The sequence below is a fragment of the Canis lupus genome, chromosome 17, assembly GCF_011100685.1.
Source record: "Canis lupus familiaris isolate Mischka breed German Shepherd chromosome 17, alternate assembly UU_Cfam_GSD_1.0, whole genome shotgun sequence".
In the NCBI taxonomy this organism is placed as follows: domain Eukaryota; kingdom Metazoa; phylum Chordata; class Mammalia; order Carnivora; family Canidae; genus Canis; species Canis lupus.
In genome coordinates, this window is record NC_049238.1 from 54,161,540 (window position 1) to 54,186,750 (window position 25,211).

Consider the following 25,211-nt stretch of genomic DNA (forward strand, 5'->3'; position numbering starts at 1 on the left):
CTCTGGGAGGGGACCCAGATCTTGATTTTTTTTTGACTCCCCACATGATTTCAATGTGCTAGAGCAGTGTTCCTCAAATGCTAGTGCACATCAGAATCATATGGAGGGCTTATCAAAACACAGATTACTGGGTCCCACCCCCGGAATGTCTGGTTTAGAAACCAGAAAATCAGACATTCTGGGAATGGGGCCCAAGAATTAGCATCTCTAACGTGCCCCCACGTGATGCCCTCGTTGCTAGTCCCTGCATCACACTCTGAGACCCACTGCTCCAGACAATTGATCTAACTAGTTACACATCGAATCCGCCCCTTCAGAAATCCTGTCACTGAAAGCAGAACTCAGGTTTGCAGATTGTGTAGCCTAAAGCCCTGCTGTGCAGAGTGTGGTCCATCCCTGGGCCAGCATTTGTAGCACCTGGGGGCTTGTTAGTAATGTAGACTCTCATGCCACAGCCCAGACTCCAGGAATCAAAATCTTTTAATGAGATTGTCCAGCTGATTTGAAGGTGCAGTCGTTTGAGAAGCTCTGCTCTTTAGCTAAGTGCTGAGTGCTAATTCCTCATGGATGTCTGAATCTTGATAGTGTCACAAGATGAGTAGACAGCTTTAGGCACAGTGGCTATAATGACTTACCTGAGACGGGGTGGTGACACATTGGTAGCACAGGAATCACCGAGCTTTTCAATACAGAAACAATGAATTGGAAAATAGCAGCTAGATAACAGACTTCAACAGGTGTTGTGTATATTTTTGGTTTTGTTTTGTAGACTTCCACAATTTATTTAGCATTTTTACCATCTCCATCTATTCTACATCTATTAAAAAGTGTTTAAATAGCCAACTAAGGCACAAATAAAGGGAAATGAATCACTTAATTCTCAGGAGTACCCAGTACTTTAAATTTCTTTTCTTCACACCTACCAATGGGTGGCCCCAAGCCATTTGCACAGCATTTGGCCCAGTTCCAGACAGTATGAAGCTGCTGTTCTGAATTCAGGTATTGATTAGCTCTTTCACACTGCTCTGGTACCCACTCAAAACTAAATGCTCCTAACTGCCTTTTTTTTTTCTTGCCTCAGGGTTTTATTGTTGGTCTCTCTCTCTCTCTCTTTTTTTTTTCCCTCTTCACCATGTAGAGAGTAAGGATCCATTCAGCAAAATCCATTTCTCCCAGTGTGTTTGGAAGTCGCCTTACTCTAAACCTGCTATACTGATGCATTGTCATTGGCAAGATAATGAAAGTCTTCCTATCCTATTGCGGTGTTCCAGACCTCTTGCCTTATCTTTTTATCTGATTAGTTCAATTTAATCCTACTCAGTGGGTGGGTGAAGCAGGGTTCAGGCTGCCACCCTGCTTCATTTCCAGTGGGGTCCCTCTGCCTCCTTTTGCCAATCTCATGATCTGTTGGATTGTTCCAAAACCTGAAGGGTGGTCTTTCATAGGAGAGAAAATTGGGGCGCCGGGGTGGGTCAGTTGTTAAACATCTGCCTTTGGCTCAAGTCATGATCCTGGAGTCCCAGGATCGAGCCCTGCATTGGGTGCCCTGCTCAGTGGGGACTCTGCTTCTCCCTCTGACCCTTCCCATCTCATGTTCTCTCTCTCTCTCTCAAATAAATAAATAAAATGTATATCTTTTAAAAAACATTTATTTATTTATTCATGAGAGAGAGAGAGGCAGAGACACAGGCAGAGAGAGAAGCAGGCTCATTGCAGGGAACCTGATGTGGAACTCGATCCCCGGACCCAGGATCACGCCCTGAGCCAAAGGCAGATGCTCAACCGCTGAGCCACCCAGGTGCCCCAATAAATAAAATCCTTAAACAAAAGAAGAAGAAGAAGAAGAAGGAGTGAAAAAATCACCTGGGAGGTCACTTTTGGTCTACATAGCAGTGCAGGCATGTATTAAATGCTACACTGGCAGGGCTCCAAGCAAGACAGTTCCTCATGGAAATTCTTCTGTTTGCACAGGTTGCTGTATTTTTCTATTTTCTATTTATTTATTTTTAAATGTATTTTTTTTGTACTTGTATTTTTCTATTTTTAACCAACCCCCCCCCCCCCCCACACACACACACACACATTGGGGATGAGAAACAAGTTTAGGCTCATATGAAAGAAGAAATTCACATCAATGCCGATAAGAGAATGAGGCCTCCTCATAGAATGATCAATTCTCTTGTCCAAGTACAGGTGGTTATAGTATGACTAGACACAGTTGTCCAAATGATCCTGGTCTGGCTGATCAAGTTCTTTAAACTGAGGGTATTATCTTGTGAGAGGAAAGGAAAGCATGAACTATGCTGGGTAGGTTGCTTTGTGGTACCTACAGGCCAGCTTTGAGAAAAACGATGAACAAAAATGGATGGTTGTGGGGCACCTGGGTGGCTGAGTCGGGTAAGCATCTGCCTTTGGCTCAGGTCATGATCCCAGGGTTCCGGGATAGAGCCCCACATCAGGTTCCCTGCTTAGTGGGGAGTCTGCTTCTCCCTCTGCTCCTCCCCTCTGCTTGTGCTCTCTCTCTCTCTTTCTCTCTCTCTCTCAAATAAATAATTTAGAAAAAATGAGTGGTTGTGAACTTGACCCATCAGGGAGGCGTTATCTGCACTGCAAAAAGAATTTGCCACAGAATTTGAAGGGCCCAGGACTTGGAGAATGTGAGAGATGGAGCTCCTTTGAAGGAGGCTGGCTGGCTGAATGTGTCAGGTTGACAGTACCCACAGAGGGGCACTATCCAGAGTCTGCTTCTTGGCCTTGCAGATCCAGAATCTCAGTCTGGAAATACAGAGTTGACAGGGCTCTGTGGGACTGACTACCACTAACTAATCTAACTCATGAGAGTCCAAAGTATAACTTAGTTGCCAATTTGTCGGTTTACTGAGGGGTCTCCCCTTTCCATTAATTAATTAGTCAAATTTTGAGTGCTTGTTACACATTCAAATTCCTTGCCTTCATGCTGCGTACATTCTAGGGGGAGAGATACGTGGTAAACACATATCTAGTATATCAGGTGGTAATCATGTGCAACAAGAAAATGACAGTATTTTAAGTGGAAGATAAAGCACTGGGGATGGAAAGGGGGTTCTATGGGGGGAGGGGGGACCCCTGGCAGAGTCACAGCATATGTAAAGGTGAGCATGTACTTGATGTGTTCAGGGAATTGCCAGGAGGCCAGACTACCTGCAGAGACGTGGGGGGCCGGGAAGCGACATCTGAGAAGTATCTAGGCCCAGATCCCTTGCAGGCCTTTGTAAGGATTTTGCTTTGCTCTAAGTGAGGTTTTGAGCTGAAGAATGACATAATCTGATTTACATTTTAATGGCATCACTCTGGCTGGCTCAGTTGAAAATAGATGTGGGGGGGGGGGGGGGCAGGGTAGGGAGGAGGCCAGGGAGGAAGTGAGGAGACTAGTTAAGACGCTTTTGTAACAGTGGAGGCAGGAAATGAGATTGGCTTGGACCAGACTCCACAGCAGCAGAAACTGTGATCAGAGGTCAGATCCTGGATACCTTCTGAAGTAGGCCCGCTGGTATTTGCTGATGATTTGCTTTGGGTGTGTGAGAGCAAAGAGGAGAAGCAAGGATGCCTCCAAGCTCTTGGCGTGAGGAACTGGGGAGCCAAGTCTCCATTTGCTGTGAACAGTAAGAAAAACCTAGTGCACGCGTGTGCTGTGTTGCTGGGGAAGAAGCAGCAGCCTGGTTTGGGAGATGTTAATTTTGACGTGCCCGTTATATATCTGGAGCTGCATGCCATGGGCTGCATGTGTCTGGAATTCGGTGGAGAGATCCAGGCTGGAGATAGAAATTTGGGAGTCACAGCATGTAGGTGGCATTTCAAATCCTGCCACTGGCGGAAACTCCAAAAGTGAGAGTGTGCACAGAGATCCTGAGCTCTGGGGCTCTGCAACCAATAGAGGTCAGTGAAATGAAAGCACTCTGCAAAAGAGGCTGATAAGGAACAGCCTGAGAGAAGGGAGGGGATCCAAGAGAGATCAGTGGCCCAAAGCCAATAGAGGGTATTCTGAGGGAGGAGTGACAAGCTGTGTCAGATGCTGCTAATGAGCTCAATAACATGGGAGCAGACATCACTCCCGGAAGCAGACACCAGGAAGTCATTGGCTCACCTTGACAGGAGCGATTTCAGTAGAGGGTGGCAATCAAAGTTGGGTTGGATGGGGTTCAAGAGAGAAGGGAAGTGAGAGGGGCAAGCTATAGAGATTTCAAGAGTTCTGCCAAAAAGGGAAATAGAATTGAGTTGGTGGCTGAGGAGGGATTGGGGTCAAGGGAGTTTTTGTGGGTTTTGTTTTTTGTTTTGCTTTAGGATGGAAAATATCAGAGGGTGCCTGAGTGGTTCAGTCAGTTAAGCTTCTGCCTTTAGCTCAGGTCATGATCCCAGGGTCCTGGGATGGAGTCCCTTGTTGGGTTCCCTGCACAGCAGTGAGCCTGTTTGTCCCTCTACTTGCTGCTCCCCTTGCTTGTGCTCTCTCTCTCTCTGTCAAATAAATGAATAAAATCTTAAAAAGAAAGAAAGAAAGAAAGAAAGAAAGAAAGAAAGAAAGAAAGAAAGAAAGAAAGAAAAAGAAAGAAAGAAAGAAAGAAAGAAAGAAGAAAGAAAGAAAGAAAGAAACCAGAGCAAGTCTGCTGATGAGGGGCACCCTGGCTGGTTAAGAGGAGATAAGGTCCAGTACACAGTAGGATCGGCCTTCAATCTGAGAACGGCAGTTCATCCATAGTAGCAAGAGGGAAACTGAAGGGTATAATGTTCTTTGGGATGATGGGAGTGGGTGGACTTCTGTTTTCAGTGAAGTAGGCGGCCTGGTGTCAGCTGAGACTGAGGAGGAAGTTGGACGAGGTTTACAATGTCTGAGAAGAGAGAAGAGGCCCATGGGGTGGTCTAGAACCATACGATGGTCAGTGATCTAGAGCAGTGGTTCCCAAAGTGTGAGCCCCAGCAGGATGCACAGCGTCAGGGGCATCTGAGAACTCGCCAGAGATTCTCAGGCCCCACTCCAGGCCTCCTGGGTCAGGAACTCTGGCGCCAAGTCTGGCAGTCTGTGTTCTGACAAGCCTCCAGGGGACTCTGATGCACACTTAGGGCCAGGAAGCACTGGGGTAGGAATAAATATATTGTGTGTTGCCGGGCAGCAGTAAGAGCCTTCCTGAGGATAGTGGTGGTGGATTTATTTTTTATTTTTATTTTTTAATTTTTTATTTATTTGTGATAGTCACAGAGAGAGAGAGAGAATGAGGCAGAGACATAGGCAGAGGGAGAAGCAGGCTCCATGCACCGGGAGCCCGACGTGGGATTCGATCCCGGGTCTCCAGGATCGTGCCCTGGGCCAAAGGCAGGCGCCAAACCGCTGCGCCACCCAGGGATCCCTGTGATGGTGGATTTAGAGTGAAGCCAGTGAGGACGATTCAGCAGAGCCCGTGCGGAGACTGCTGTCCCCCTTCCAGCGATTCCACTAGGAACGGACACGTCGCCTGTTCCAGCTAATGTGGCGGATGGAAAAGTCTGCAGAGAAGGGCTTTTAGCAATGACGCCCTCCGTCTTAAAAAATGGGTTCCAGGAAGAGGCAATTTCTTTTTTGCTTCAGGGTTTTGTGGTGCCGAGATATGGCAGTGTCTTCCCGCCCAGGAAAACAGCCTGAGGACCAGGCCAAGAGGAGGGCAGAGTGGAAGGGAAGGCGCCAGATTCCTGACGATGCTGTTCAGGCACTGCACCAGACCTCTGGACAAACTTCGCCACCTCTGGACTGACTGACTGACATGGAATGTACCAGACTCATGCTCTGTCACCACATCCTCATCGATAAAATAGGAAAACTGGTAGTAATAGCCACCACCCATGAGGGTTCTAAAGAGCAAAGGAAGGTCACGCTGTTGAAAATAGCTTCCATTATCATAAAACACCACACAAATGTCAATCACTAATGTTATTTCCATTAGCACTCTTGTACTGTGGCTCCAATTTTATGCATTTTATTTCATATACACTTTTTTAAAAAAAGATTTTATTTATTTATTCATGAGAGAGACACACACACAGAGGCAGAGACACAGGCAGAGGGAGAGGCAGGCTCCCTGCAGGGGGCCGGATGTGGAACTCGATCCCAGGACTCTGGGATCACATCCTGAGCCTAATGAAGGCAGACGCTGAACCTCTGAGCCACCCAGGCACCCTCATATACACTTTTCTACAAAGTGAGTGACGGTGATGGTGAAGGCAACAATGCTTTTACCTTAAGCAGCCAGTCCTAAGTGGGAATCCTTTGTCTCAGGACACCAGCCAGCCAGTGCACCTCACAGGCAGAGGCTCTCACCAGAGGGACTTTGAGGTTCAGCTGGGGGTAAAACAGGCCCCAAAGTACTTGCAAAAGAGCAAATTCCGCAGCCCAAAGCACTGCAGCTCCTCGCCCCACTGATATATCTCCCCCTTTTTGAAATCCCATAGCCCATTTCAAGTCTCCCTCTAAGATTACAAATTTCATTCTGAGTGCACCCCTCCCAAACAAGCAAAAGCACCCCCTTGCCATAGCAGGTCTTCCTTCCTGGATGAAGCATGCATACCCTCTTCCCCCTCCATGTTGCTCCCCACTGGAGCTCATTTCCCCAGTGGACCTCCTCTTCTCCCTCCTTGCCAGTCAGTGTCTATGGGGCTTTGCCTTGGCTCTCACATGTCCCTGTGATTCAATAGAAAGAGGAGTTTCTTTTACTTCCTTAGTTATCTTTAAGGCTCTCCTTCTAAGCTCAGCTTAGCCCTACCATCACCTTGGGCTCAGCTCATAGATCCTATTGGATCAGCACCATGTGTGCGCTGGGCATGGAGGCAGAGAGCCCTTTGGCCTGTATAACTTTTAAGGGTAGCCTTTCTCTCTCGAACTGGGCTGAGGGATCCACTAGTTCTGCACCAGACACGTTGACATGGAGGTTGCTGGCATCTTGAACATGATTTTACTACTCACCATGTTGTTACTGCTTCGTGCTCAGGGCCGACTGTTGCTGGCCCTGGCTCTGCCTCCTGCGAGGAGCCTCTGACCAAAGGTGGCCCCAGGAGAGACTTGGGCAGTTTCCCTGGGGAAAGAGACATTTTACATCTGTGTGAGGCAGGGAGAGCAGTAAGAGGGAGAAACCAGATTGCATGCAGTACCCACAATAAAATGGTAATAGTGAAACAATAAAACAATCCACTAAAGGAACAGCAGATGCAGCTGTGCACAGAGGGTGGGTGACCCATGGACTGTTGGAGAACTGGCGCAAGGGACTTCAGACTATCGTGACTAGATCTCCCTACACCCGCTTGCAAAGAGCCAGTAGAATAGGCTGGTGTAAGGCAGCCCATACCCCAAGTACTGATAGGGACCACTGGGTGTGCCTCAAGGAACCAGCTCACTCTCCTGCAAAATTGTGCCCTCGCTGGAATCATGAATGGATAGGAGTCCTTGTAGGGGTCACATTCCTTCAAACTGGAATCTCTTTGAAAATCTCTTTGCCAGAATGGATCTGGCATCTCTAAGAACAGAGGACTAGGTTCTTAACCTATGTGCTCTTCTACTAGTCCTCAGGCCTCACAAGAACAGAGCTGTATTTTATTCATCTGTGTACCCTCAGAGATGAGCCCAGAGTTTGGCAGGTGTCTGTTGCCATGGAAGGTTCGTTGAGCTGAAGGCCTAGACCAGGGGTGGGCGAATGGTCTCCACTGCAGATCTATTTCAACTTCGAAAGCAGCCACAGATAATTATGTAAACAAAGGGATGAGGTGATGTTCTGATAAAACTTTATTGGATGGATGTGGACACTTGAGTTTCATACAATTATCTCATGTCATGAAATACTCTTTTGGTTTTTTTCCACCATTTAAAAATGTAAAAGCCAAAAAAAAAAAAAAAAAAAAAAGTAAAAGTCGTTCTTAGCCTGTTGGCTGCACAAAAACAGATAGCAGGCCAGATTTGGCTCATGGGTTTTAGTTTACTGACTCCTGGTCTAACATATCAAAACAGTTGATACGTTAAGAGCCTCCACTTGCTGTTTCCAGTGGGGGGCTCTTTACAGCTGTTGGGAGGGGCATGGCTCAACAGCTGGATCACCCCACTCCTCCCTGGTGCACTTGTATACACACACACACACACACACACACACACACAGATCTAACAAGGCCACTGTTCCGGACACCAGGGTGTGGGGTGGGCAGTCTCCAGGTTGCCACAGTAATTGCAGATACACTTTCAAAACTGCTGCTTCTTGGTAAGAGTAAGATGTGTAGACTGTCAACGACTCGAACCTGATTTATCCTTCTGCCCAACCCCCTTGCCACTACCCAGCACACAGAGATCAGGGTGGGAGACCATAATTAGTGTGACACTGAGAGAGAAAGAGAGAGACTGAGTAGCAAGGAAAGATGACAGTGGTCAAGAAAATAATTCCTGGGGATCCCTGGGTGGCGCAGCAGTTTGGCGCTTGCCTTTGGCCCAGGGCGCGATCCTGGAGACCCGGGATCGAGTCCCACATCAGGCTCCCGGTGCATGGAGCCTGCTTCTCCCTCTGCCTATGTCTCTGCCTCTCTCTCTCTGTCTCTCTGTGACTATCATAAATAAATAAAAATTTAAAAAAAAAAAAAAAGAAAAGAAAATAATTCCTAATATTAGCAATGCTTCCTCTCAAAGCTTTACATCTTTTGGTGCATTTTAATCTTTCAGGCTCTTTCACATGCTTTGGTTCATGTGTTCCTTGCCAACTCATAAGGAGTAATTCACCCCACGGAGGAAACTAGAGGCTAGAGAGCTTGGGGGATTGATTTGCTCACTGTCATGTGCTGTCCGTGCAAGAGCCGAGACTCAGTTTATTTGTTCATTTATTCCATAAACAAGTTTTGAGGGTAGTAAATGTCATACAACGTGCCAGGCAAGAGGAATTAGAGATGAATAAGACTTGGCTCTTGCCCTCAGGGTATGTCCCTCCAGTTGCTCAAGGCTCCCCTGAGAAACTGACTCCCCTGGCGCTCTCTGTAAGGATGATTTTCAGCGCCAGCTTTTCTGGACTATACCTGGATCTTCAGTCATGGCAAACATCCTATGGGACAAATGCCATAGGCTGAGCACCCTCCTTCACCTCCATCTGCTCACACCAGCACCAGGTCTAGAAAAGATGGACCCTAAGCCCCAGGAGATGCTCCTTTTGTCCAGGGGATGCTCCTTCATGGGGATCAAGTCTAGAATGGGATTTGGTGGCAGGGGCTGTTGGGGAGCCCCAGGGAATCGCCAGACACACCCATGCACATTTGAATCTCTCATTCCAGAGGCAGAATTGCTGGGGAAGGTTTCTCATGCTGAGTGAGAATTTCCCTCTGCTTCCTTGTAAAGTGAGAAAAGCTTCCAGGTTATTTTTAGCAAGAAGCCCCAGGTTATTGTGACCCTGAGCAAGTCATCTAACCTCTTTGAATTTCCATTTCTACATCTGAGGGTATAAGAGGAGACATGCCCTGTCTACCCCACTGGGTGCAAACATTCCAAGAACTGGCCACGAAGACGTGGAAGCACTATCATCTGGGTGCATCCTTCCCACTCTAGATCTGCCTTTGTAGACCTAGGGAATGATGTGCGATCTCCTGGGTCAACTAGAGCAGGATTTGGTCCCTGCATTTTGGTGTCACCTTTTCAGAAGAACCAACCTGTTCCGAAGCATCAGATGCCCAGACATCGTGCAAGATGAAGAGAAGCCTAGGATTCTTCCTGAATCCAGGCAGTGTTTTGAGCGAGCGCCCTGCAGAGGAACACGCATTACATCACTTGAAATGTCATGGCACTCAGGTTCCCAAAGTATTCTGTTGACAAGTGATATTGGGGGGACACACTCTGACTTTTATGTTAGCTTGCAACTTGGCCTTTTGTGTTTCCCAGGTGAATTCTTGCTGTCCTCCCTGCACAGTCTGTGCTTGCCACGAGGTAGCTCCATCTGGTGGGATCTACCTTGGGGGCTCTGAGGTGCCCCCTCTTCCTACCCAGAACCCAGAGGAGCTCCGCCCACCACCTCCTGGCTGGCTCCGCCCACCTGCTCCTCCTGCGGGAGGACACGCCCCTCAGCCCGCCCAGGCTAGGTGGCTTGCTCTAGTTAGGGGGTTTCTGCCTCCTTTCCATGCTTTCCTACCTCCGATGTGCTTTTTATTTTAATACTTACATTTTAATAGTTGATTGCCTCAAATGGGCTATAGAATTATTTATTTTGCTCTCATGAATCTGTCTTCTGATCTGAGATATCGAATCCCTCACTGTTTTGGGATTTACAGCCTGGCTGCTCTAGAGTTCGCAAAGCTTTTCCATTAAAGGTCTCTCTCCTCTGCCAATATTTATTGCTAGAGTCACTGTTGCCCAGAAGCTACTCTCTGCTGCATCTTCTGGGAAATGAAATTTATGTCTCCTGGCACTGATGGGGGTGATATCACCGAGGCACTGTTTACATCACCGGGTGCCGTAAGCCCTGAGCCGGTCTCTAATGGATGGCAAAGGGGTGGGGGGAAAGGAACAGAGTGAATTTACATAAACAAACATGCCTACCTCTTCCTTTCCTTCCCTTCCCTGCACAATCCCACCCACCACTTGTATTGACAGTATCATAACATAATTAGAGGAATCTATTAAAATTGACACCTCCCCTTAAAATCAGTGTTGAGTGGCTGGGGTCAGTAGTGGTGGAGGGATGGGCAGCAGAGGGATGCCCAGCTTTTGTGTGGAGGGCATCTGCTCAAAGGGCAGTAACTGTGCCTTCCCTTTGTAGCGAGTCACCCCCTTATAAACCACGTGACATGCATTTTCCTGCCTCTGTTGACAGGTGAGCTAACTAAGGGATGGAGACTCAGAGTTGGGCTAGTTCTGACCTAGGATTCCAACCTAGCTTTTCAGACCCAGGGCTCTGTTTCCATGATCCCCTGGTTTGGTGGCGAGTGCTTGGTGAGGGGTGAGTGCAGCTCTCAGCCCCAGCTCCTCTCCCACCTGCCCTACATGAATGTCTCTCCCTCCCCGCCACCTCCCGCCCCAGGCTCCAAAGCAAGCTGGCCCAGAAGAGAGACAGAAAATGCCTGAGCAGCAGTTCTCTGGGTACACATAGCCTCCGCCCCCTCTCTTCTCTCTTTCCCTAGTTAGCCAGCCTTCTCCTACCACGTTGTATCTATTTTCTCCAGTGAGTGTTGATGCTGTTGCCACTTGCTCACCCCCATTCACTCCCCAACCTACTGCACTCTTCTCTCCTCCCCCTCCCCACTTCACCTGAATTGACCAGTGAGCCCCCAGCTCCCAGCTCAATGGACAGCTTTGGGGCCCAGGGCTGACTTCGGGGGCACGAGAGGAAGACAGTGGCACGGGCACCCCTCCGCAGAAGGGCCCCATGCTTGGTTTAGCGCTCCACTGTTGCTGTCTTGAAATTCTTAATATATTTTTTGAACAAGGGATTCTAGATTCCCATTTTGCACCAGGCCTCACAAATTATGCTGCTAATCCTGCTGGGATCTTTTAAAAATGTAACTTCTGTATCAAACATCATCCATGGTCCACCCAACATGCCTTCTCCCTCCATTCCTCCAACAGATTCCCATTCTTTTCAGCTGCCATTGAGACCCCTTGATTTCAGGGGGAGGCCATTCCTGAGCTATAGAGAATGAATCTGATTGACAAAGGCAGGGATGGGTGGAAGGTTACAACTTTGGGTCCAGGATTGATCTAAAGGTGACCACATGACCTAGAGAGGAAAGAGAGGAAAGTAAAAGCTTGTTCTGGGAAAGCTTTAGTGTTCCTGAGAAAAATAGGTGGACTCAGCTGGCTTGCTTTACTCTCCTTCCCATGGATGTGGACCTCGATCCCTGGAGGTGGAGCACCCATCTTGTGGCAGGAGAAGGACATCCAACATGCTGCCAGTGGCAGAGAGAAAGAAAGGCACTGGGCCATTGTTGAGCATTGTGTCTCTAAATTTCTTACTATGCATCAAACAAACAACAATAGCAGCATCAAAACCCTTATCTTTTGAAGTCATAGCTGCGATTTTTTTTTTTTTTTTTTTTTTACTTCAGATGGACTGTTTTGTAACTGCTATGACTTCCCCTGCTCAGCATAATTTGGCACAATGTTATCTATTTCCCCCACTTAAAATATTCTTCCCTTGGCATTCAGGGTACCAGGTCACTAGATTTTTCTGATCACTTCTTGTATTTCCTCTCCAGAGTCCAGTCCTTGATAGTGGGGTCTGGCAGCACTTAGTGGTTCATTCTTTTACTCATTGCTAAGTATTTACTGGGCGCTGCCGTGTGTTGGGCCTTATATGAAGCATGGCAGGTGCAGCCGGGCAGATAGACGAGGCCCCTGCTCTGATGGAGCTTACACTGTAGTCCTGGGCGCTGCCCCAGCTGCTGTCCATACTCCTCCTGGGAAACCTCACTCACTTTTGCAGCGTCCCCATGTGCCTCTGCCTCATTCTCATGCAGGACTTCACATTGAGCTATCTAATTAAGCAACAGTCCACAGATCCTCCTAGAAAAGAGAGAAGAGGCTGAGCTGCCCCGTGGTGAGTCAGTTATGATATTATCTCTCTTCCGTATTCCCAGCCAAGATATGAAGAGAAGACACAAAAGAGTTGGCTACAAAAAAAAAAAAAAAAAAAAGAGTTGGCTACCTTTTCTCCTACCTAAGCCCCAACTTTATTTTTCTGCAATACTCAAACACGTTAGGAGATTCCAAAGTAGCAATTTCCCCTTGACAGAATCCTGCCATATGTGGGGATTCTCTGTTTTCTTTTTTTAAATTTCTTTTTCTCCTTTTAATTTGTAACTCAAGTACGGTTGAGTGGGGCTCTTCTTTCATTTCCTATAAAAGGTATTGAAAGTTCCCATCAGGTTTAACAGTTACTGCACTGTTACCACTGCCAGACCCTCACTCACACACGACTGTGCCAGGAAATTGTAAAAGAGGAGATTGGAAGTGAAAACGTGTCAACTTCCCCCAGACCACTCGTGAAGGAAGACGGCTACTATTGATAATGGCATGTCTTGGAAATGTGCTTCATTTGAGAAAAGGTGGTTTTTTCTTTCTTTTCTTTTCTTTCTTTCTTTCTTTTCTTTCTTTCTTTCTTTCTTTCTTTCTTTCTTTCTTTCTTTCTTTCTTCTTTCTTTCTTTCTTTCTTCTTTCTTTCTTCTTTATAAAGATTTTATTTATTCAGAGAGACACAGAGAGAGAGAGAGGCAGAGACACAGGCAGAGGGAGGAACAGGATCTCTGAGGGAAGCCGGATGCGGGACTTGATCCTGAGACATTAGGATCTAATCATTGAGCTAAAGGCAGACGCTCAAACACAGAGCAACCCAGGTGCCTGGAGAAAAGTTTAAAATGAAAAAACTTCAAATAAAATGACAACCCATTAATTCCACTTAGAATGTTAGGGGATTTAACCTAAAGATATAATTCAAATGACTAAAGATCATTGATTCATAGATATGATTATTGTTTGCTTATGATAAAAAAATGGGAACAACTTTTCTTACTGTTATCCATGTAATTCACTACATTCTTACATTAAAGGAGGAACGTGGGATCCCTGGGTGGCGCAGCGGTTTGGCGCCTGCCTTTGGCCCGGGGCGCGATCCTGGAGACCCGGGATCGAATCCCACGTCGGGCTCCCGGTGCATGGAGCCTGCTTCTCCCTCTGCCTGTGTCTCTGCCTCTCTCTCTCTCATTCTGTGTGACTATCATAAATAAATAAAAATTAAAAAAAAAAAATAAAGGAGGAACGTGGGCAGCCCCGGTGGCTCAGCGGTTTAGTGCTACCTTCAGCCCGGGGTGTGATCCTGGAGACCTGGGATCGAGTCCCATGTGGGCCTGCCTCTCCCTCTGCCTGTGTCTCTGCCTGTCTCTCTTTCTCTCTGTGTGTCTGTCATGAACAAATAAGTAAAACTTTAAAAAGAAAATAAAGGAGGAACACTACATGATCATTTCAAGAGATGCTAAAAAAGCACTTGTTTTTGAATTCGGTGACTATCCCTAATAAATATTTTTAGTAAGCCAGGAATAAAAGGAAAACCCTTAATTTATAAAGAGTATATCTTTTTTAAAACCCCCATAACACACATTATGTTGAACAAGGAAACAGAACAAGCCCTCCCATCAGAGTTTGGTGAAACACTCTACAGAGCTGAGACTATAGTTAGGTAAGTGAGGAACCTGACTGAGGTACAAATGCTAAGAGCATGCCAAAACACTCAGCAATCAAGTAAACTAAACAGTATCTTAATGCAACATTTAAAAAAATAAAATTAATGTAAAAACTCCTTGACGAATAAAATAGATAAAATTTACAAATTTTAAATATAGACTGGATCAGTATTTTTCCCATTTTTTTCCTTTTTGCCTCCATCTCTAATGTGGCTCTTTTGTGTTCACTAAAATGTTCTTTATCTTAAAAAAATGTTATCTTGATTAATGAATTTCCTGGTACCTCCCTATATTGTACGTCCAAGGCAAGTGTCTCACCTCATCCTGGGGTTTACTGAGATGGAAATGAACTTCCCTGTGGTAACCTATGGTGGTTTGTGTAGGACAATAACCCAACAGTGGAGCCTTGCTTGTCTTTGTCATGGCCTCCCTTACCCCTGCCCACCCGTCACCCCTCAATCTAACATCTGAAGATGAATATAAGGGTTTATTTTCAACAAATGTTTAAGGGGTATCTTCCATGTGTCAGCACTAGGTGTACAATGATCTACACATTCTCAGTCTCATGGAGCTTATAGTTGGCTGTTGGAGAACAACAATTAAACAAGCAGTAATAATAAAGTATAGTAAGGGCCATAGTGGAGCAGAGGTATCAGAATTAGAAGAGCCCCATTTGCCAGTCAGAAGACATGAGGTCCAGTCCCCAGCCTGAAGCTTGATTAGGATCTGAGGGGCAGGAGGGACTAATGAGAAGGATGAGGCTCTCAGAGATAACTGTTCGTGAAAAGGCTTATTTGAGAACATGACAGAATTACAGTAAGACTAGAGCTCTCAAGAGGCAAGTGTGGTGTAGAAAGAGTGAAACTAGAGAGGGAGCCAGAGGGAAGGTTGTGAAGGACTTTGAAAACTACATGGAAGAATTTGGAATTAATCCCCAGAGCAGTGAGGAACCTTTGAAACAGGAGAATGCTTGGATTGAGTTCATGTTTCAGAAAGACCATTCCATCTGTGCTGTGAAGAATGCAGGAAGGTAAAACTCATCCAGAAGACCAGTTAGGATGCTGTTAGGGTTGCTGCTATGGACTGAATGTGTGTGTCCTCTACCCCCCAAATTCATATGTTGAAACTCAACCCCCAGCATGATGGCATTTGGAAGTGGGACCTTTGGGAGGTGATTACATCATGGGGGTGGAGGCCTCATGAATAAGATTAGTGCCCTGGGATCCCTGGGTGGCGCAGGGGTTTGGCGCCTGCCTTTGGCCCAGGGCGCGATCCTGGAGACCCGGGATCGAATCCCGCATCGGGCTTCCAGTGCATGGAGCCTGCTTCTCCCTCTGCCTCTCTCTCTTTCTCTCTCTGTGACTATCATAAATAAATAAACATTTAAAAAAAAAAAGATTAGTGCCCTTATAAAATAGGCCAGAGAGTTCCCTAATCCCTTCTATCACATCAGAACTCAGACAGTCCAACTCATTTTGAAAGTGTTTTCGGTTGCATACATGCAGAAAGATAGTCTAGCAAGACTATCCACTTTTGAACCAGGAAGTGAGCTCTTACCAGACACTCAATCTGTCAGCACCTTGATCCAGGACTTCCTGGCTTCCAGAACTGTGAGAAAAAATATCTGTTATCAGTCACCCAGTTTGTGGTATTATTTTAGATAGCAGCCCAAATGGGCTAAGTTAGTAATCTAGGGGAGAAATGTTGGTGGTCTGATTAGGGTGGTGGTGGTGGGGGGGGGGGTGTTGATGCATTTGCACAATGTTGAGTAGATATAATCAACAGGACTTGGTGACTGATTAGATGTGAGAGGTGATGGGGAAGAAAGAATCAAGGATAACATGTAGGTGTGTGACTTGTGCAATTTTTAAATGTATCAGCTCTACTATCTAGCAAACTTGATGAATTTTCCTTTCAGTTCTAAGATGTAACTGTGGATTTTCTATGTAGACAGTTACATTAACTGCAGTTAGGAGTGGTTTTGTCCCTCACCTTCCCATATATTGATAGCAGGGAGAGTTCTGTCAGGAAATTAGGAGTGGCTCTTGGTATTGCAGGCGGAGAGACTTAATAGAGAGGATTAGGTGCCTACAACACTGTTGGGAAAATGGAATTAGTGAAAGTCATAGGAAGTCGCTAGCTTTTAGGTTTACCCCTGCAGCTGTGGTTTTACGATTAAAAGTTGTCAGGAAACTACAAAAAACCTCCACTGATGGATCACGGCTGTCGTACAGCAGTGAAAGTGGTAGCTGACAGGGTGCCCTGAGGACTTTGCAAACCCTTGTTTCTATCAAAGCCCAAGCACCGACAAGCCACTGCCAGAGACAGAACAACACAGCATGCTTCCAGGCCCTTCCATCTCCAAATCTTAAGCAAATCTCATTGGCTGACTGTTATGTGGTTCAGAGCGCCGGACATAAAGGAGCATGGGATACATAGTTCTCAGGCTTCCAACCCCTACAATAAAGGACACAAATAGTAGAAATAAAAGTTGGTTGTAAGAGAAACCAAGAAAAACCAAGAGCCAGCACAGTTTTGCCTTACTTTGCTAGACTATCCTTCTGTATGTATGCAACCAAAAACACTTTCAAAATGAGCTGGACTGTCTGAGTATTTCACCCACCATTCTCCCCGATAGACCCTGTATTCTAGAAGATGCACAAAATGATACACAGCTTTCCAAACATATTTCCTTGCCTTTGCACTTGTCCTGCCACTCAAAAGGTACCTTTCCTCTGCTTGTGGAAGATTCTGCCCATTCTTCTTCCACTTATGCCCTCCTTGTCTCATACCTGCATCAGGCAGGATTGACTTGAATCTCTCAGTACTTTCTCTGCACCTGGTTCACTATTCTATTATAGCCACTTGCCCCAATGAATTTCAGTGTTTAGTCAAGGTGGCCATCTCCTCCAGCAGACATAAGCATCCTAAAGTAAGAGGCCAGGGTTTATTTCATGTTTCTGTCCCAGGGATCTACTACAGTGCTTGGAACATAAATGTGCTCATTAAAGACTTATTGAGTGTATGAAGGACCGTGTCTACAAGGTCACTCAGGGTAAGCACCGAAGGTTGAATGAAGAGCGGCCACCTTTAGAAACAGGCAGGCCGTTTATTCCTGAAAAGGGGCCTCAGCAGTGTTAGAATCTTGGATGGATGAAAATTGTTTATAAATTGTTTATTAATACTAGCTACAAGTTCTAAATTCTTATTTCCTATTTATGTTGACTTTTTCCAGTCTTTTCCAAGCTTTTATCATCTGTTCTTGCCTTCTCAAGGTTGTAGTGCTGTTTCGTATTAAAATACAATTCCTATGCCACGTTCTGGTTGCCCCCATCACATCAGATTAATGCAATGATGGCTTAAGCTCCTGGGGAAATGTGGGTCATTACATGTTGCTGACAGCAACCCTCACAGTGACATTGCAGCAGGGACAGAGAACATCTTAATAAATTATTATTTATACAAAATCAGAGAGCTCTAGAGTTTGACACGTCCTTAGAGAGCCAATCTTTTTGTAACACCGAAATGGAGATTGAAAATTTCCCGTGATTCCTTAGCGCTATGAAAAATTGGTTAGCGAGCTCATCTCTTCCTTCTTCAGGTGGGGAAAGCTGCTAGTGCCAGACCTCTGAGACTTCCCAGGCCCCAGTGCAGTGTTACATGAAAAATAAGCAATTAACCAAATGTTTTTAAATGGCTGCATGCGTGTCCTATTTGTTAAATCCCTCAAAGCCGATATTGTATGGTTCCCTAAAGGACATGTACCCACAGTAACCTGGAAAATCTTTGTTTTTCTTTGTAGCAGACACAGGATACGACTCGGTATCCATTTCTAACCTCATTTCTCTTGTCCACTTTTGCTTCTAAAGCCCAGGGAAGCTAAGCACTTTGTCAGCCTCGCTGTATTGGAAGTGACCAGGCGACAGTTTTGAAGTAAGTGAGATGTAAGCAGAAGCCTGCAGTTTTCTGGGAACATTTTCCTTTCCTGATGGAAGGGACAAAGGAGGTAGATACTTTCCTTGCTCCTTTTTCTGTCTGTGGGGTGACTGTGTTGGCTGCACCTACATCAGCCTGCTTGTGTCCATTGGGAAAAGCCAAGAGAATGTCGGGGATGTTGGCTGATGTAGAATGGCCAGACCAACACCAGCACCATCTACATCCCTGCTTCTTGTGATGTGAGAGCAACAGGTCCCTCTTTGTTCAAGCCACTGAGTTTCTATTCCTTGCTTCTAGGTGCTTTTCTGATATTTACTCTAAGTCAGCTGCAGAACCTGGCTAAACAGGAGGGACAGGCTGACAGATGTGGATATTGCTATTAATGTACTTTATAGGTTCAGTTTTGTAACATTTCCCTGTCACCCCATTAAAAAAATGTTGTCTCAAGAATACATAAAATTTGAGAACAGAGGAAAACAGTTGCTGTCTCATCTCAGCCCCATTGTTCGATGTAGTTTTGTTTTAGCTGCGTGGTATTAAGAGAATCCTAATTCACACACGTGGGTGGTTGCAAATGTACAGGTGTGTTCACCTGGCAATTTCAGATCAGAAGGTGTCAAAGAGGAGTGTGAGGATAATTTCCCTTCAAGATGGAGTTAATACCAGCACGTGAGACCTGTTCTTCCTGAAGGGGAGAATGTCCAGTCTGGAGGGAGGGAGTTAGCAAACAGTTTGTTCGACCAAGGAAATCCTCATTCCTCAAAGCAAAATATCATGCAGTGAAAAACAGTCCAGATTCTGGAGGCACACTTTATGACTTCAACTCCTAAGACTATTCCCTGTGGACTGAGTGCCTCTGTTTTTGTGTCATATGTTTGCAAAATGGGCACGTTAATGGTGCCTACCTTATGAGGTTGTGGGTGGCTTGCATCCACCAATACAGGCGAGGCTCTAGAATAATGATGGACACCTCATAACAACAACTGTTAACAATGGTGAGATGTCCAATGAGGTCCTAGCTTCTCCATTGCCTGTCTCTGTCAGATATTTACTAAAAAATTTAAAATAGATAAGTCTATTTTGCTTGAAACATTGACTACATGGTTTGATGTCTTTGCAGATCAATTACCTATGATTAACCCAAAAGCTTCACCTTGCCAAGGTAAACTTCTTCAGCCTTTCAAAGGAAGAGAAGCATTCAGATCTTACAATAGATGCTGGAACTATGTATAATGTGAAGCAATCATTGCCCTGCAACCTTTGTCCAATAGTATTTTAAGACTAATTACTGTACTGTGATCTTGAGGGGTGCTAGGCAAATATATATTTCATCTGGCATTTAATTTCTTAGGGCCTGTGCATGCTATATTTGATAGTCATGTGTACAATTTTATGTAAATAGACATGGGAAGGCCTGCATTAAAAAAGAAAAAAAAAGCCCAAACAATAATAACATAGAAAGAACCAGTACAGAGCTGCAACATTCTGAATCAACAAACATTTACAACATATTTCCGGCAGGAGCTACATACACAGAAACATGTAAAGCTGGAAGCCCAATTTAAAGATGTTGGTTGTTTCTAGTATATAAACATTTGGTGTGCGAAATATTTAACGTGAATTTCTTTAATCGAGGTATTTGTGATTGTAAAACAAAAATCTTTTTTAAAAAATGATTTTATTTATTTATTTGACAGAGAGAGAGAGAGAGAGAGAGAGCACAAACAGGAGTGGCAGGCAGAGGGAGAAGGAAAAGCAGGGAGCCTGACATGGGACTCAATCCCAGGACCCTGGGATCATGATCTGAGCCAAAAACAGTTGCTTAACTGACAGAGCCCCTCAGGCACCCTGTACAACAAAAATCAAGTATTTGTAGGCTCCTAAAGTATCCCTGCATGACTGTAGTTGTCCATTGACCAGAGTTCAACAATGATCCAAACTATCCCTAGAGTCCCTTCGAAAATTTGGAATTTTAAGTTACAGAGATGAATGCATGAGATCCAACCCCTCCTACTTTGGTCATTCATCCAGGTACGCTGGCTCTCTATTCTCTATAAGGTGAGTCTACCTCAAAACTAATAGAATTCTCTTACTTTAAGACATTCCATAGAAGGTGGTTCCATAGCATAGGACTTAAATAAATTAGTCATTGCCAACAAGTTGCCAACTTGTTGTTGCCAACAGGTCATTGTCATCTGAATTTAAAATGTCTTAGAGGAACCTCCACACAGTTTTCCAGAGTGGCTGCACCATTTCACATTCCCACCAACAGTGCAAGAGGGTTCCCTTTTCTCCGCATCCTCTCCAACATTTGTGGTTTCCTACCTTGTTAATTTTCCCCATTCTCCCTGGTGTGAGGTGGTATCTCATTGTGGTTTTGATTTGTATTTCCCTGATGGCAAGTGATGCGGAGCATTTTCTCATGTGCTTGTTGGCCATGTCTAGGTCTTCCTCTGTGAGATTTCTGTTCATGTCTTTTGCCCATTTCATGATTGGATTGTTTGTTTCTTTGCTGTTGAGTTTAATAAGTTCTTTATAGATCTTGGAGACTAGCCCTTTATCTGATATGTCATTTGCAAATATCTTCTCCCATTCTGTAGGTTGTCTTTTAGTTTTGTTGACTGTATCCTTTGCTGTGCAAAAGCTTCTTATCTTGATGGTTCCTCAAAGAGTTAAAAATAGATCTGCCCTATGACCCAGCAATTGCACTGCTGGGGATTTACCCCAAAGATACAGATGCAGTGAAACGCCGGGACACCTGCACCCCGATGTTTATAGCAGCAATGTCCACAATAGCCAAACTGTGGAAGGAGCCTCGGTGTCCATCGAAAGACGAATGGATAAAGAAGCTGTGGTCTATGTATACAATGGAATATTACTCAGCCATTAGAAACGACAAATACCCACCATTTGCTTCGACGTGGATGGAACTGGAGGGTATTATGCTGAGTGAAATAAGTCAATTGGAGAAGGACAAACATTATATGTTCTCATTCATTTGGGGAATATAAATAATAGTGAAAGGGAATAGAGGGGAAGGGAGAAGAAATGGGTGGGAAATATCAGAAAGGGAGAAAGAACATGGAAGACTTCTAACTCTGGGAAACGAACTAGGGGTGGTGGAAGGGGAGGAGAGTGAGGGGTGGGGGTGACTGGGTGGTGGGCACCGGGGGGGACACTTGACGGGATGAGCACTGGGTGTTATTCTGTATGTTGGCAAATTGAACACCAGTAAAAAATAAATTTATTATTAAAAAAATGTCTTAAACAATTAGGGCATTTACTATCTCACATAACATGAAGTGTAGGAGGACAGCTTCTTGGTTGATTCATTCAGTATTTTCTGTACTTTCTGCTCAGCTGTCTTTACCATGTTGGTCATTTTTTCTTGTGGCCTCAAGATGGCTGCCACAGCTCCAGTGATCATATTTGTGCACAGCCATATTCAGAGGTAGAAAAGAGATGTCTGGATTCTTTTCAGTTCTCTTAAAAGCTAAAAAACCTTTCCCAGAAGCATCCCCAGTAGAGTTAGCCTCCAATCTCATTGATCAGAATTAAGTTACATGTTCTTTCTTAAGTCAGTTCCTAGCAAGGGGAATAAAATTACCTTGATTGGTTAGATGATCAAGATTGATGTGCTGGGCCTGGGATTAGGGCCAAATTCAGGAGAGCCCATGGCCACACTGAGGACTGAGCATGTTGGAAAGCAAACAACAGAGCGGGATTCTGGGTGAAAAATCAAGAGTGGCTGCAAGAGTCTAAAGGATAGCATTCTGAAGAGAGCCAGAAACCTATCTCCTGCCTGTCTGCTGGCCCCCCTCCCCAGGCTGGGTGGGAATGGGAGCAAAAGACGCAGGAAGCAGTTAGGACAAGAGAGCTACATTGTGCCTACACAGATCCCAAAATTCCAATAGAATTGAAGATTCAATTGATCTGTTTCGCGTAGCTTTTGGAGATTGTTATACTTGTACTAACAATTTCGTTTTGGTTCGTTGTGATACTGGTGTGTGCAGGGGATATAGGTGTTAGGTGCATAACTGTTAGCCAAACAGCTTTTCCTTTTATGATGTTTTTTTCCAAAGATTTTATTTATTTATTTATGAGAGACAGAGAGAGAGAGAGAGAGAGAGAGGCAGAGACACAGGCAGAGGGAGAAGCAGGCTCCATGCAGGGAGTCCGATGTGGGACTTGATCCCGAGACTCCAGGATCATGCCCTGGGCCGAAGGCAGGCGCTAAACCACTGAGCCACCCAGGGATCCCCTGATATTTTGTTTAATGTTTTGCTATCATGAAAATATTTATGACTCTGCTCTAAGTGTGGACCCCCTCCTTAGAAAAAAGAGCACACAGGCACTTTCGTACAAATTTTGTAAATAATTTTAGGAGATCCACTGATGTCTTGTCACTTATTCATGATCTCCAAGTTATAGCCCTATGATATCACTGAAAAAAAAGGTATTTATTTATTTATCTATTTTTGAAAGATTTTATTTATTTACTCATGAGAGACAGAGAGACAGAGAAAGAGGCAGAGACATAGGCAGAGGGAGAAGCAGGCTCCCTGCAGAAAGCCTGATATGGCGCTTGATCCCAGGATTCTGGGATCATGACCTGAGCCAAAGGCAGACTCTCAAGCACTGAGCCACCCAGGCACCCCCAAAAAAGATTTAGTGTGACGAAAAAAATAAGATTTAGTGTGAGGAAATAAGCAAAGCAAAACAGCAAAATCGGGACGTCTATTGGACTTTTGTTAGCTCTGCGGCCTTTTTTGAATCTTTTTTTAAGACCTCAATTTTACCTCTATAAAGTGGAACTACTGGAGTTATTTCAAAAACCAAGTGGATAGCGCATAAGATTGTTTTAAATTCAATAGCACTTTACAAATGTTGGCTTAAAAACTTAATTGCTGATAAATCCAAACAGCATGATGGCTCTTACTTCCAAATTGGATTTACTAAATTCAAAATAGTGCACTCCATGAGGTTTCAAGGAGCAGAAGTTATTTCCTCCACAAGCAATGGATTGAACCCAGTACCCTTTCTCAGCAGCTGGTTTAAAAAGAGGCACTGACTGAAACATCCTTAATTCACCATGCTGGTGAAGTCAGAGCATACCAATCCTCAGAGCGAGGGAAAAGAACAGTCTTCTAGATGCCCCTCCTCCGCCCATCCCATGCTAGCAGCCACCCCGGGATTCCTCATTACCCATCTCCACTGGCACTATCCCTGCCTTTACTTGGTCCCCGCTGTGGACCCATTCTAAACCCCTCATGCCCTTGGAGGCAGGAATGCCAAGTCCAGTTTTCTCACCATGGTACCCATCTCCCATTCTTCACCTTAAATTCCCCATCCTTCCTTTCTCTCAATGTGAGAAGCCCAACTTCCTCTCTTGTTTTTATAACATTCTTCCTTTCCATGCCCAACTGCCTTGGCAGCCGATCGTGTACCACTGAATGGCAAAATGCCCATCAGAGTTTTCCCAGGGATCGATCAAAGGAGAGTTACAGAGAGTGGCAGACCGTCTGAGGCAAACAGACCTGGCTCCTGCCTCCAGATAGCAGGCAGGCAGATGTAAGGAGCCCTTCTTGCCTCTCCCAGTACGAGCAGACAGCTGACTGTGAGCATTAGGAGATTTTGCTGGGTGACGAAGAGTGTCAGCACTGTACCCACATGTACCTGTAATAAAACAATAAAAAAAAAGAAAGAAAGAAAGAAAGAAAGAAAGAAAGAAAGAAAGAAAGAAAGAAAGATGAAACCAGATGTGTCAAAGCTATCACGATGCTGCTACCAGTACAGCTGTCTCCTGGGGCCTGGGGCCCATATTTGTCTGATATGCCTTGGACCCATGTTGCCTGCTTCTTAGGCCCAACTGTTCCATTTGGTAGGACAACAATTTCTACCTAGAGGGGTTTCAGGACTTTCAGAAGGGGCAGTTTCTCTGCATTCTGTGTTTCCATATTTAGTGCAGCATGCTCCACCATGCTTGAACTCTATGGTTGTGGAGCAGGAAGAGAGAGAGGGCCCAGTCCCAGTTTATTCCATAACCATCAACATCCCAGATCCTGAGCGACAGTGCCTCCTGACTCACTCTTGCTTCTTATCCCACAAACTCCCAGGCCCCTGCCACATGTATCAACAACAGAAGTTGTTGGGGAAACTGATGCCAAGAGAGATTTCAGGTTTTCCACCCATCTAGAGGGTAGCCAATGTCTGGAGGTTTTTGGGAGAAGACAGACCAGTCAGGCCATGCAAGGCACGAGATGCAGGGTGGCTGGGAGGTGGCTTTGGCCTTAGTGCAGACCACTGATTCTGACAAAAATGACTCATCTCCTCAGCAGGTCTGCTTGGGACCTCCTTCGGATTCATAGTGTTTTGGGAACCAAGGGAGAAAAAAGATCAGCTGCAGACGTCCTAATGCTTCCTGACTTAATGAACAGTCCCACAATGCATTGGCTCCCTGGCTGATGGTTACATGGATGCAAAGATTATTATCTTAACAGCTGCACTCACCATCACAGTCATTTTCATGAGCAGGTACTGTCTTTGCAGACTCTGATCTGACGCTTCACCCAAGCAATCTGACTCTGATCTGCTTATCTTTCTCTCCGAGACTTTGTTCTGCCCTACGTCTGAGATGAGCTGAGAGTATTAATTCAGGCTACCATATCCTGGCTTTGACTTCCAAGGCAACTTCTGATGATTGGTTCCTCTGTTCTTCTCTATAGACAGCGTGCTTCTGTTTTGTTTCGTTTGGGGTTCTTGTGGGGCTATATGAAGAGCTTCCTTTTTCCCACCTGCACCTCATGTAGGTGCTTTGATTTAATGGGTCTAACAAAAACATCACTGTAACTTTACGATGATTCCATTCATTTTTTTCCCAGTTCTCTTTATTTTTTTCCCTTCTCAATTATGAGGATGTGTTTAGATTTGCTTAGTGCCTAAGGTACACTTGTGGAGGAGAAAAAGCCCTGCTTTAGGTGTCACTAAGTCTCTGTGTGCCTCAGGTCCTGCTGCCGCCACTTGCTAGTGGTGTGATCCTCAGCCTCCATGAAGACTCTTTCCTTTAGCTAGGAGTGGAAATAAAAGAATCT

General features: G+C 45.2%; 1 long non-coding RNA gene across 3 annotated transcripts; it reads left to right on the forward strand.

Annotated features, from left to right (window-relative positions):
• Nucleotides 1–3,397: 3,397 nt before the first annotated feature.
• On the forward strand, nucleotides 3,398–20,451 carry LOC119869773. 3 transcript variants are annotated; one of them, XR_005371910.1, is made up of 3 exons: nucleotides 3,398–3,915; nucleotides 18,054–18,190; nucleotides 19,241–20,451. It is a non-coding gene; the product is annotated as an uncharacterized LOC119869773 (long non-coding RNA). The 3 variants fall into 3 exon arrangements; XR_005371908.1 differs by having other exon boundaries at nucleotides 18,054–18,117; XR_005371909.1 differs by having other exon boundaries at nucleotides 3,398–3,641; nucleotides 18,054–18,117.
• The last annotated feature ends 4,760 nt before the right edge of the window (nucleotides 20,452–25,211 follow it).